Here is a 14,104-nt window from a genome sequence, read left to right as displayed (position 1 = left end):
CTTATCCAGTGTTTGGCTGACTGTTTTCTCATAAAAAGAAACAGTGGGGACTTTATATAGTTGCTCCTTTTGTCATCCAGCTTTTCTCTAAGACTAAAAAGTAGATATCTTGGCTTTAGACTGTCTGATTATTCAATGAAAAACAAAATTATTATCTCTTATCTAGATTATTTTTAAACTACAGAGAAACTGCTGACCTTAGTAGGGCTATGTGAAATATATATAATGTGTTTTTTAGTGTGTTTGTTGGCTTTAATGAGACTTTAATTAGTTAGGCTGGATTCATAACTTCTCAATTTGTTTCAAAGATGTCCAATACAATTTCAAGGAAATATCCCAAGAGGAACTATTTCATTCACATTAATATAGGTTCTTTCCACTTCCCCAACTATTTCTCTTTTTTAAATTTAAAGCAGAATAAAGAATATTGATTGAAAAACAATTAAAATATGTATTAATTCATCATTATTACTCATTTGCTTTCTATAATTTGAGGTGATGCATTTAATTTAGAAAATGCTGAAGACAACTGTGCATAATAGAATCACTTGCTGAAGAGTAAAGCATAGTATTAATATTGTAACAGTAAAAGCAATTTACTATTTTACTTTTCTCAAACTCATTTTCAACAGTATAGACTATTCTGAGATTCATAGGGTTAGATATCCTTGTGATAAAAAGGGTGCTAAAATTTTGACTTTGACTATGAAATTTGTTCCACTCTTCTAAAGAAACATTATGAACCTGTAAAGGGATTTTAACAACATGTCTTTCAAAGTCAAACAATGCAATTCTTATACAGAGAAGGATACATTGACTGGTAATGAGGTGTGAGGAGTTTCAAATAGCTTGGTGTGGGACTAAGGTTAATATAATTATGGACCACAAACCCAAGAATCATTCACTCTCTTATATCTGAACTACCAGCCTGTAATAAAAGGTGGTCTTTCAGTTTTCAGTGCACCGATTTAAAATGATCTATTGATTTGGACCAAAGAAAGACGAATATACTGAGGAACTGAGGCCGCCTCCAAGTGATAATGAGCAGAACAGGAAGAATGTAGCTGTGGGATCCGGAATCTTCTTTCTACAAAAGGCGATGGCAAAAGCTGGGACTTTAAAGAACAATGACAAAGATTCGGAGAGGAATGTTATTCTTGTGGTCCTTGAGAAAATGCATTAAAAGAATGTCAAGAAACTATAGAGGAGAATCACACAAGTGAATAAAAGATGGGTTCTTTGCAGTTGCGGACTGAAGCAGACACCTAAGAAACACAACTGTGGTAACTGTGGAAGTTTTACTTATTTCTAAAGGCTTTTGCTTATTGTTTTTTGTTTGTTTGCTTTTTCATTTCGTTATACCCAGAGCAAATGAAAATGTGGCAAGTAAAGAGGCCCATCAAATATTTCAAACGTGGACATTTTCATGTATGTTCAGATCAAAAGCAATAGTATTAAGTGTTTCTCTGCTCCATATTTACCTTCTAATTTTTGATGACTCATGGACACAGACATGAACACTCATGTTTGGCAGATCATTTCTTTTCAATAATTATGTATTGAGAGAATAGCATTGAAATATGTGTATTATCATACGTGAAACAGATCACCAGTCCAGGTTTGATGCATGAGACAAAGTGCTCAAGGCTGGTGCACTGGGATGACCCAGAGGGATGGGATGGGGAGGGAGGTGGGAGGGGGTTCAGGATGGGGAACACATGTACACCCATGGCTGATTCATGTCAGTGTATGGCAAAACTCACTACAATATTGTAGGGTAATTAGCCTCCAATTATAAATTAAAAAAAGAAAATAGCTTTGATAACATGCTTTGGTATTATAAACAGTTGCCTTTCAAAAAAAGATGTGTAAGATGCCCTTTGTGTTTGAGGAAGAAAATGTATTTGGTAATATAACTTTAAATGATTTGTTCTGTTTTATACATTCTGCTATTTCAGGTACAGATACCTTTGGTTTTAATTCATTTTGTCTCTGTCACACTCTTCTGTGAGAATGTCTTTAAATTATAGGGGAGAAATTATTTTAACACCTTCTCTTCCCTCCAGCATAAATAAAAACAAATAATACACAATAATATTTTTCTACTTAAACATCAGTGTAGATATTGTGTAAACACTTAGGTCAGGATTAAACACATTTATGTGTGTAGACACTTTAGTATTTAAGAATTAAAAGCGATATAAATGAAATATTTCATTTTCTCCTTCTCACACCTCATCCAGATGTACTTTCCCACTTCACAAAATTTCTTAAGCCACTGACACATGTTTTTCTCACTCCTGCTATTAACTTTTTCTGGGTTTTGCAAGGATCCAAACTGAGTTGTATCTGACTCAGGTTGTGTCCCTGAGAAAATATGCAGCAAATCTACTCTCAACTTGACCCTCAAGGCTGTAATTGGAAATGAAGAAAGAAATACTCACAGTTTTGAAAAAGCATATGTAATATGGTAGAAAGTACATGGCCCTAGACTCAGGAAACTTGAGGGTAGATCTTGGCTTTTTCAAATAATTAGCTAAGGTTTCATACTTCTCCAAGCCTCTTCTATGCTAGATGAGCATGAATTGATCAACCTGAAGGTATTTTTGTGGTCTTTAATTGTCTGTATTTTACTGCCTATATATTCAGTTTTATATTTATTAAATAAAAATGTATATATGTATATTTGCTGTTCTTTAGTCCCTAAGTCGTGTTCAACTCTTTGGACACCATAGGCTGTAATATGCCAGGGTCCTCTGTCCATGGGATTTCCTGGCAAGGATACTAGAGTGGGTTGCCTATTCCTTTTTTTTTTTTTTTGCCTATTCCTTCTCCAAGGAATCTTTCCGACCCAGGGACTGAACCTGTGTCTTCTGCATTGCAGGCAGATTCTTTACCTACGAGCAATGGGGAAGCACCATATACGCATATATCATATAATGTAATTTTAATAAATATATGTGTATATATACCTGCATATATATATATTCATACATATATATACACCCACACACACACCCACACACAGATCCAGCAAAAATAGCAATTGAACTTTCCCCATATCCCTACCTCTAGTTCCCTGAGTAAATCACTTTTAACATATCCTCTTGTTTCTTCAGTTGTTATGCTGTGTAATTTAAAACGATTTCACCAACAAATTTTACAAAAAGCTCATGTGATTCAATATCAAGAAAAACAAACAAACAAGCAAACAATGGTCAGAAGACCTAAATAGATATTTCTCCAAAGACACACAGATGGTCAAGAGACACAGGAAAAGGTGCTCAGTTCAGTTCAGTTGAGTCGCTCAGTCTTGCCTGACTCTTTATGACCTCATGGACGGCAGCACGCCAGGCCTCCGTGTCCATCACAAAGTCCCAGAGTTTATTCAAACTCATGTCCATTGCATTGGTGATGTGATACAATGGATGAGATCCAACCATCTCATCCTCTGTCCTCCCCTTCTCCTCCCTCCTTCAATCTTACCCAGCATCAGGGTATTTTCAAATGAGTCAGCTCTTCGCATGAGGTGGCCAAAGTATTGGAGTTTCAACTGCAGCATCAGTCCTTCCAATGAATATTCAGGACTGGTTTCCTTTAGGATGGACTGGTTGGAACTCCTTGCAGTCCAAGGGACTCTCAAGAGTCTTCTCCAACACCACAGTCCAAAAGCATCAATTCTTCGGTGCTCAGCTTTCTTTGGAGTCCAACTCTCACATCCATACTTGACCATTGGAAAAACCATAACCTTGACTAGATGGATCTTTGTTGGGAAAGCATTGTCTCTGCTTATTAATATGCTATATAGGATGGTCATAACTTTCCTTCCAAGGAGTAAGTGTCTTTTAATTCCATCCCTACAGTCACCATCTGCAGTGATTTTGGAGCCCCCCCAAAATAAAGTTACTCAGTGTTTCCACTGTTTCCCCATCTATTTGCCATGAAGTGATAGGACTAGATGCCATGATCTTAGTTTTCTGAATGTTGAGCTTTAAGCCAACTTTTTCACTCTCCTCTTTCACTTTCATCAAGAGGCTCTTTAGTTCTACTTCACTTTCTGTCATAAAGGTAGTGTCATCTGCATATCTGAGGTTATTGATATTTCTCCTGGCAATCTTGATTCCAGCTTGTGGTTATTCCAGCCCAGCATTTCTCATGATGTACTCTCCATATAAGTTAAATAAGCAGGGTGACAATATACAGCCTTGACGTACTCCTTTTCCTATTTGAAATCAGTCTGTTGTTTCATGCCCAGTTCTAACTGTTGCTTCCTGACCTGCATACAGATTTCTCAAGAGGCAGGTCAGGTATTCCCATCTCTTTCAGAATTTTCCACAGTTTGTTGTGATCCACACAGTCAAGGGCTTTGACGTAGTCAATAATGCAGAAGTAGATGTTTTTCTGGAACGCTCTTACTTTTTCAATGATCCAGCAGATGTTGGCAATTTGATCTCTAGTTTCTCTATCTATTCTACATCCAGCTTGGCCATCTGAAAGTTCACGGTTCACATACTTTTAAAGCCTGGCTTGGAGAATTTTAAGCATTCGTTTCTAGTGTGTGAGATGAGTGCAAATGTGTGATAGTTTGAGCATTCTTTGGCATTGCCTTTCTTTGGGATTGGATCGAAACCTGACCTTTTCCAGTCCTGTGGCCTCTGCTGAGTTTTCCAAATTTGCTGGAATATTGAGTGCAGCACTTTCAAAGCATCATCTTCTGGGTTTGAAACAGCTCAACTGGAGTTCCTTCACCTCCACTAGCTTTGTTCATAGTGATGCCTCCTAGGCCCGCTCGACTTCACATTCCAGGATGTTTGGCTCTAGGAGCATGATCATGCCATCGTGATTATCTGGATCATGAGGTTCTTCATGACATTGTACAGGAGGCTGATATCAAGACCATCCTGAAGAAAAATAAATGCAAAAAGGCAAAATGGTTGTCTGAGGAGGCCTTACAAGTAGCTGTGAAAAGAAGAGAAGTGAAAAGCAAAGGAGAAAAGGAAAGATATATTCATTTGAATGCAGAGTTCCAAAAAATAGCACGGAGAGTTAAGAAATCCTTTCTCAGTGATCAGTGCAAAGAAATAGAGGAAAACAATAGAATGGGAAAGACTAGAAATCTCTTCAAGGAAATTAGAGATACCAAGGGAACATTTCATGCAAACATGGGCACAATAAAGGACAGAAATGGTATGGACCTAACAGAAGCAGAAGATATTAAGAAGAGGTGGCAAGAATACACAGAACTATACAAAAAAGAACTTCATGACCCAGATAAACATGAAAGTTTGATCACTCACCTAAAGATGCTCAACAGCACTATTAGAGAAATGCAAATCATAAGTGCAATGAGATATCACCTCACACCAGTAAGAATGGCTATCATCAAAAATGTACAAATATGGGAGTTCCCTGGAGGTCCAGTTGTTAGGGCTCCATGTTTTCATTCCCGAGGGCTTTGGTTCAATCCCTGGTTGGGGAACTAAGATTCCACAAGGTGCAGAGTGCTGCCAAAAACAAAAAACAGATAACTAATACCGGGCAGGGTGAAAAGGGACTACTATCAGCAATTATATGCCAAAAAAATGGACAATGTGGAAGAAATGGACAAATTCTTAGTAAAGTACAACTTTCTAAAACTGAACCAGGAAGAAATAGAAAATCTTAACAGACCCATCACAAGCGCGGAAATTGAAACTGTAATGAGAAATCTTCTTGCAAACAAAAGCCCAGGTCCAGAAGGCTTCACGGCTGATTTCTACCAAAAATTTAGAGAACAGCTAAACCTATCCTACTCAAACTCTTCCAGAAAATTACAGAGGAAGGTAAACTTCCAAACTCATTCTATGAGGCCACCATCACCCTAATACCAAAATCTGACAAAGACGCCACAAAAAAGACAACTACAGGCTGATATCACTGATGAACATAGATGCAAGAATCCTTAACAAAATTCTAGCAATCAGAATCCAATGACACATTAAAAAGATCATACATCATGACCAAGTGTGCTTTATCCCAGGGACACAAGGATTCTTCAATATCCGCAAATCAATCAATGTAATATACCACATTAACAAATTGAAAAATAAAAGCCATATGATTATCTCAATAGATAGAGAAAGCTTTTGACAAAATTCAACATCCATTTATGATAAAAACTCTCCAGAAAGCAGGAATAGAAGGAACATACCTCAACATAATAAAAGCTATATATGACAAACTCACAGCAAACATTATCCTCAATGGTGAAAAATTGAAAGCATTTCCCCTAAAGTCAGGAACAAGACAAAGGTGCCCACTTTCACCACTATATTCAACATAGTTTTGGAAGTTTTGGCCACAGCAATCAGAGCAGAAAAAGAAATAAAAGGAATCCACATTGGAAAATAAGAAGTAAAACTCTAACTGTTTGCAGATGACATGATCCTCTGCATAGAAAACCCTAAGGAATCCACCAGAAACTTACTAGAGCTAATCAATGAATACAGTAAAGTTGCAGGATATAAAATCAACACACAGAAATTCCTTGCATTCCTATACACTAATAATGAGAAAACAGAAAGAGAAATTAAGGAAACAGTTCCAGTCACCATTGCAATGAAAAGAATAAAATACTTAGGAATGCTGCTGCTGCTGCTTAGTCACTTCAGTCGTGTCCAACTCTGTGTGACCCCATAGATGGCAGCCCATCAGGCTCCCCTCTCCCTAGGATTATCCAGGCAAGAACACTGGAGTGGGTTGCCATTTCCTTCTCAATACTTAGGAATATATCTACCTAAAGAAACAAAAGACCTATATATAGAAATCTATAAAACACTGGTGAAAGAAATCAAAGAGGACACTAATAGATGGAGAAATATACCATGTTCATAAATCAGAAGAATCAATATAGTGAAAATGAGTATACTACCCAAAGCAATCTATAGATTCAATGCAGTCCCTATCAAGTTACCAACGGTATTTTTCACAGAGCTAGAACAAATAATTTCACAATTTTTATGGAAATACAAAAAACCTCAAATAGCCAAAGCAGTCTTGAGAAAGAAGAATGGAACTGGAGGAATCAACCTGCCTGACTTCAGGCTCTACTACAAAGCCACAGTCATCAAAACAGAGTGGTAGTGGCACAAAGACAGAAATATAGATCAATGGAACAAAATAGAAAGCCCACAGATAATTCCATGCACCTATGGACACCTTAACTTTGACAAAGGAGGCAAGAATATACAATCAATATGAGGAATACAATCAAATACAAGAAATACAATCAATACAAGAAATACAATCAATATAAGAAAAGACAATCTCTTTAACAAGTGGTGCTGGGAAAACTGGTCAACCACTTGTAAAAGAATGAAACTAGAACACTTTCTAACATCATACACAAAAATAAACTCAAATGGATTAAAGATCTAAATGTAAGACCAGAAACTATAAAACTCCTAGAGGAGAACATAGGTAAAACACTCTCTGACATAAATCACAGCAGAATCCTCTATGACCCACCTCCCAGAGTAAAGGAAATAAAAGAAAAAAAAAAAAGGGACCTAATTAAAATTAAAAGCTTCTGCACAACAAAGGAAACTATAAGCAAGGTGAAAAGACAGCCTTCAGAATGGGAGAAAATAATAGCAAATGAAGCAATTGACAAAGAATTAATCTCAAAAATATACAAGCAACTCCTGCAGCTCAATTCCAGAAAAATAAATGGCCCAATAAAAAAAAATGGGCCAAAGATCTAAACAGACATTTCTCCAAAGAAGACATATAGATGGCTAACAAACACATGAAAAGATGCTCAACATCACTCATTATCAGAGAAATGCAAATTGAAACTGTAGTGAGGTACCATCTCATGCCAGTCAGAATGGCTGCTATCCAAAAGCCTACAAGCAATAAATGCTGGAAAGGGCGTGGAGAAACGGGAACCCTCTTACAGTGTTGGTGGGAATGCAAACTAGTACAGCCATATGGAGAACAGTGTGGAGATTCCTTAAAAAACTGGAAATAGAACTGTCATATGACCCAGCAATCCCGCTGCTGGTCATATACACTGAGGAAACCAGAATTGAAAGAGCCACATGTACCCCAATGTTCATTGCAGCACTGTTTATAATAGCCAGGACATGGAAGCAACCTAGATGTCCATCTGCAGACGAATGGATAAGAAAGCTGTGGTACATATACACAACGGAGTATTACTCAGCAATTAAAAAGAATACACTTGAATCAGTTCTAATGAGGTGGGTGAAACTGGAGCCTATTATAGAGTGAAGTAAGCCAGAAAGAAAAACACCAATACAGTATACTAATGCATATATATGGAATTTAGAAAGATAGTAACGATAATTCTGTATGTGAGACAGCAAAAGAGGCACAGATGTGTAAACAGTCTTTTGGACTCTGTGGGAGAGGGCAAGGGTGGGATGATTTGGGAGAATGGCATTGAAACTTGTATAATATCATATGTGAAATGAATCACCAGTCCAGGTCGATGCATGATACAGGATGCTTGTGGCTTGTGCACTGGGATGACCCAGAGGGATGGTATGGGGAGGGAGGTGGGAGGGGGACTCAGGATGGGGAACAAGTATACATTTGTGGCAGATTCATGTTGATGTATAGCAAAACCAATACAATATTGTAATTAGCCCCCAAATAAAATAAATAAATCTATATTAAAACAAAGAAAGAAAGTGAACCCTCCTACATTGTCATTTGAAATATTAATTGTACAGCCACTATGGAGAACAGTATGCAGATTCTTTAAAACAACTAAAAGTAGAGTTATCGTGCTGCTGCTGCTGCTGCTAAGTCGCTTCAGTCGTGTTCGGCTCTGTACGACCCCATAGATGGCAACCCACCATAATGTCCAGCAATTCCTGGGGACATATCCAGAGAAAAACATGTTTCAAAATAAATAAGTAAATAAAAGGTTACATGCACCCCAATGTTCATTGGAGCACTGTTTACAATAGCCAAGCTGTGGAAGCAATTTAAATGTTCATAGATGGATGAATGGATAAAAAAGATGTGGTACATTTATATTATGGAACATTACTCAGCCATAAAAAGAATGAAACAATACCATTTGCAATATAGATGGGCATAGAGATTATCATAGTAAGTGAAGCTAGTCAGACAGAGAAAAATAAATATTATATGATATCACTTTTATCAAAATCTGAAAGGAAATGATACAAATGAACTTATTGACAAATGGAAACAGACTCACCAACTTAGAAAACAAACCTGTGGTTACTAGGGAGAAAGGATGGGGGTGGAGGGATAGATCAGGAGTTTGGGATTGACCTGTAGCTACTACTATATTTAAAATAGATAACCAACAAGGACATACTGTATAGCATAGGGAACACTACTCAATATTTTGTAACTTAAATGGGAAAAGAATTTGAATAATTACTTGTATATGTATAACTGAATCACTTTGATGTACACCTGAACCTACCAGAACATTGTTAGTCAATTATGTGCCAAAGTAAAATTGTAAATTAGAGTATATTAATTACCTTTCATTACCAAGTTTGTTTGTTTTCTGAAATAAGCAAGTGCCTCCTCATTTTACAATTTGACAGTAGTCAAATACATTAAATTATTCATACCTATGCTTCACTTACTCCTTGGAAGGAAAGTTATGACCAACCTAGATAGCATATTGAAAAGCAGAGACATTACCTTGCCGACAAAGGTCTGTCTAGTCAAGGCTATGGTTTTTCCAGTGGTCATGTATGGATGTGAGAGTTGGACTGTGAAGAAAGCTGAGCACCGAAGAATTGATGCTTTTGAACTGTGGTGTTGGAGAAGACTCTTGAGAGTCCCTTGGACTGCAAGGAGATCCAACCAGTCCATTCTGAAGGAGATCAGCCCTGGGATTTCTTTGGAAGGAATGATGCTAAAGCTGAAACTCCAGTACTTTGGGCACCTCATGCAAAGAGTTGACTCTTTGGAAAAGACACTGATGCTGGGAGGGATTGGGGGCAGGAGAAGAAGGGGACAACAGAGGATGAGACGGCTGGATGGCATCACCAACTCAATGGACGTGAGTCTGAGTGAAATCCGGGAGTTGGTGATGGACAAGGAAGCCTGGTGTGCTGCAATTCATGGGGTCACAAAGAGTCGGGCACGACTGAGCGACTGAACTGAACTGAACTGAACTGATGCTTCCCAGGTGGCACTACCGGTAAAGAACCTGCTTGCCAATGCAGGAGACATAAGAGACTAGGTTCAGTCCCTAGGTCAGGAAAATCCCCTAGAGGAGGGCATGACAACCCACTCCAGTATTCTTGCCTGGAGAATCCCATGAACAGAGGAGCCTGACAGGCTACAGTCCATAGAGTCCCAAAGAGTCGGACATGACTGAAGAGACTTAGCACCCCCCCACGCATGTGACAAAAAACTATAAAACTTTAACTAATGTGGCAAAATTCATAAAATGTTTACTTGTCATTTCCTTGTATGTCTGTATATGTTTTTCTTTGAATCTGATATTCTATCAGAATGCTGATAAGAGCTTGTCTATCTGATGTCTCACTAGGAAATACTTTTCCTTCTCTCTTGATTGGGTGTTTGGTTTGCTTCTTTTTCTCTTTTTGCCTCATATTTTAGGGAAGCACATCTTGAAGAAGCTTCTTGAGAAAGTATACTGGAATTTTAAATTCTTGTTTTGAGATCCTTCTTGTTTTATTTTGGACTCATATTTAAATATAATTATTCTATTATTTTAAAGGCCTTTTTCTTTAGCTGCCAGTGTCAACATTAATGAGGTTAATGCGATTTGATTACTGAAAATTTATATATTTTTATTTTAACCCTCAAAACCAACTGCTAAATCATAAAAGCTTTTTAATTATTCTTTTTTATTTTTTGGTTGACATTGTTCCAATATTTCTCAATGTTCTACTTTATTTTTTTGTGTTTATGTGACACACTTTATTATGATCACACTTTATTGCAGTGGTCTGGAACCGATCCTGCAATATTTCCAAGGTATGCTTGTATATCCACATTCATAGCAGCGTTATTCACAATAACCAAAGAGTGGGAGCCACCCAAAGGTCCAGCAACAGAATGAATGAACAGAACATGATATATAATATACTGGAATATTATTCAGACTTTAAAAGGAAGGAAATTCTGACACATGCTACATTATAGATCAACCTTAGACATTATGCTAAGTGAAATAAGCCAATCACAAAAAGACAAATATTGTATGATCCCACTTCTATGAGGGTCCTGGAAGAATCAAATACATAGAGATGGAGAGTAGAATGGTAGTTTCCAAGGGCTAAGGAGAGGGGAGAACTGGGAGTTATTGTTTAATGGGTATTGGAGTTTCAGTATGAAAATTGAATCTAAAGATGGGTGGTGGTGATGGCGCACAACAAATGTGACTGTATTTAATGTCAATGACATGTACATTTCAAAATGGTTGGAAGGGTAAATTTTATGTATATTTTACCACAGTTCTTAACATCAGTACAAGGTAAGCATGTTACATCTGTGACTAAGTGGGGGCACTGATAGCTCCAAGAAAACTACGCTTTCCTTTAGGATTCACTAGAGAGACAGAACCCATAGGATATATAGATCTACAAAAGAAGATATACTACAAGAATTGGTCACACAGTACTGAGGATTAGCAGTGCGGTGATACATTGTCTGCAGGCTGGAAAGCTGGTAGTGTAATTTAAGCTGAGTCCAAAGGCCTAAGAACAGTAATGGGAAGAAGTGAAAACACACAGTTAAGTCCTGGAGTCCCAGTCCTGAGAACTAGGAGCTCCTATGTCCAAGAGCAGGAGAAGGACATCCTAGCTCAAGAAGAGTGAGAGAATTTGCACTTCCCCCACCTTCTTGTCTTATTTGAGCCCTCAATGGATTGGGTGATGCCCACTCACAATGGTGAGGGTGGCTCTTCTCTACTCAGTATACTGATTTAAATGCTAATCTCTTTCAGAAACACTCTCACAGACACATCCAGAAGTAACACTTTACCAGCTATCTGGACATCCCTTAGCCCAGTCAGGTTGACACATAAAATTACCAGCACACAGTGGAACCAGAACTCGATTCAATTGCAGAAAGAAGGTCACAGCCTTCTAAGAAACATGAATGACCAGGAAATCCTAGCACGTCCTTTTTAACTTGCTACTTCCTTGCATTAGACAACAACTGATGCTGAAAATGATGACACAGAAGCAAAGGGAAAGTGGGGGGTTTATCATTCCTTTACCTTGCAGCCCTTCTTTCTCATCAATAAGCTGAATGCAGAGAGCATTGGTAGAATGTGTGAGTAATAAATGAAAAAAGCACAGCTCAATTAGTTTTGGATAGCACTTCCACCATTCTAGTAAGAATGAAATACATGTCTATGGTGAACTACAAAATACAAACTGTGTAATTTCAAACTGTGTAAAATTGCTGAGTTAGATGTTCCTGCAGTTCAGCTCAGTCTCTCAGTCATGTCCAATTCTCTGCCATCTGCAGCACACCAGGCTCCTCTGTCCATCACCAACTCCCAGAGCTTGCTCAAACTCATGTCCATCAAGTCGGTGATGTCATCCAACCATCTGATCCTCTGTCGTCCCCTTCTCCTCCCACCTTCATTCTTCCCAGCATCAGGTCTTTTCAATAAGTCAGTTCTTTACATCAGATGGCCGAAGTATTGAAGTTTCAGCTTCAGCATCAGTCCTCCCAATAAATATTCAGGACTGATCTCCTTTAGGATGGACTGGTAGATCTCCTTGCAGTCCAAGGGACTCTCAAGAGTCTTCTACAACACCACAGTTCAAAAGCATCAATTCTTCAGCACTCAGCTTTCTTTACAGTCCAACTCTCACACCCATACATGACTATTGGAAAAAGTGTAGCTCTGCCTAGACGGACCTTTGTTGGCAAAGTAATGTCTCTGCTTTGTAATATGCTGTCTAGGTTGGTCATAGTTTTTCTTCCAAGGAGCAAGCGTCTTTTATTTTTCCTCAAACCTTTATTTTTTTTTTTAAATTTAAAAAAATATACATGTGTTCCCCATCCTGAACCCTCCTCCCTCCTCCCTCCCCATACCATCCCTCTGGGTCGTCCCAGTGCACCAGCCCCAAGCATCCAGCATCGTGCATTAACGAGATGCCAGTCCAGGTTCAATGCACGATGCTGAATGTTCTACTTTAATATGGACTTTTCCCCATTAATTGTCTAACTCTCCAGTGGGTCAATCTAGAAAACTATGCTTTAGCAAAAAAATTTTGTTTCTGTGACAATATTTTTCCATCTAGTTTTCCAGCTGTTTTAGGTAGTCCTTTCACTTGGGTCTTGGAAATGATGCATTTATCTTTTTATTTTCCTATTTTTTCTTACTCATTGACTTTACTGTTCTTATCATTTTAAAGAAAGTCACAAATTGTCCTTTAAAACTTTTATTGATTTATTCAAAGTATTACCATGATCATATTCTGTAATCACCAAGAGTCTCTCCTTGGACACATACATCTTCTGTTATTCAGTCTCTAAGTCACGTCCAGCTCTTTGTAACCCCATGGACTGTAGCACACCAGGTTTCCCTGTCCTTCACTATCTCCGAGTTTGCTCAGACTCACATCTAGTGAGTTGGTGATACCATCCAACCATTTCTTCCTCTGTCACTCCCTTTTCCTCCGGTCCTCAGTATTTCCCAGCATCATAGTCTTTTCCTTGAATCAGCTCTTCATATCAGGTGGCCAAAGTATTGGAGCTTGAGCATTAGCTTCAGTCCTTCCAATCGATATGCAGGGTTAATCTCTTTAGGATTGACCGATTGGATCTCCTTGCTGTCCAAGGAACTCTCAAGAGTCTTCTCCAGCACTACAGTTTAAAAGTATCAATTCTTTGGTGCTTAGCTTTCTTTATGGTCCAGCTCTCACATCAGTACATTACTACTGGAAAAACCATAGCTTTGATTAGATGGACTTTGTTTGCAAAGTGAAGTCTCTACTTTTTTAATACACTGTCTAGGTTTGTCATAGCTTTTCAGTTCTTTTTTGAAAAACAAAACAAAACAAAACTTTGTTTCTGTCTTTTTTGTTAGAGATTTTCTTCAAATGCCTCCTGA

Source organism: Bos mutus, chromosome 12 (genome assembly GCF_027580195.1).
Source record: "Bos mutus isolate GX-2022 chromosome 12, NWIPB_WYAK_1.1, whole genome shotgun sequence".
Lineage (NCBI taxonomy): Eukaryota > Metazoa > Chordata > Mammalia > Artiodactyla > Bovidae > Bos > Bos mutus.
This window is presented reverse-complemented; position numbering follows the sequence as displayed.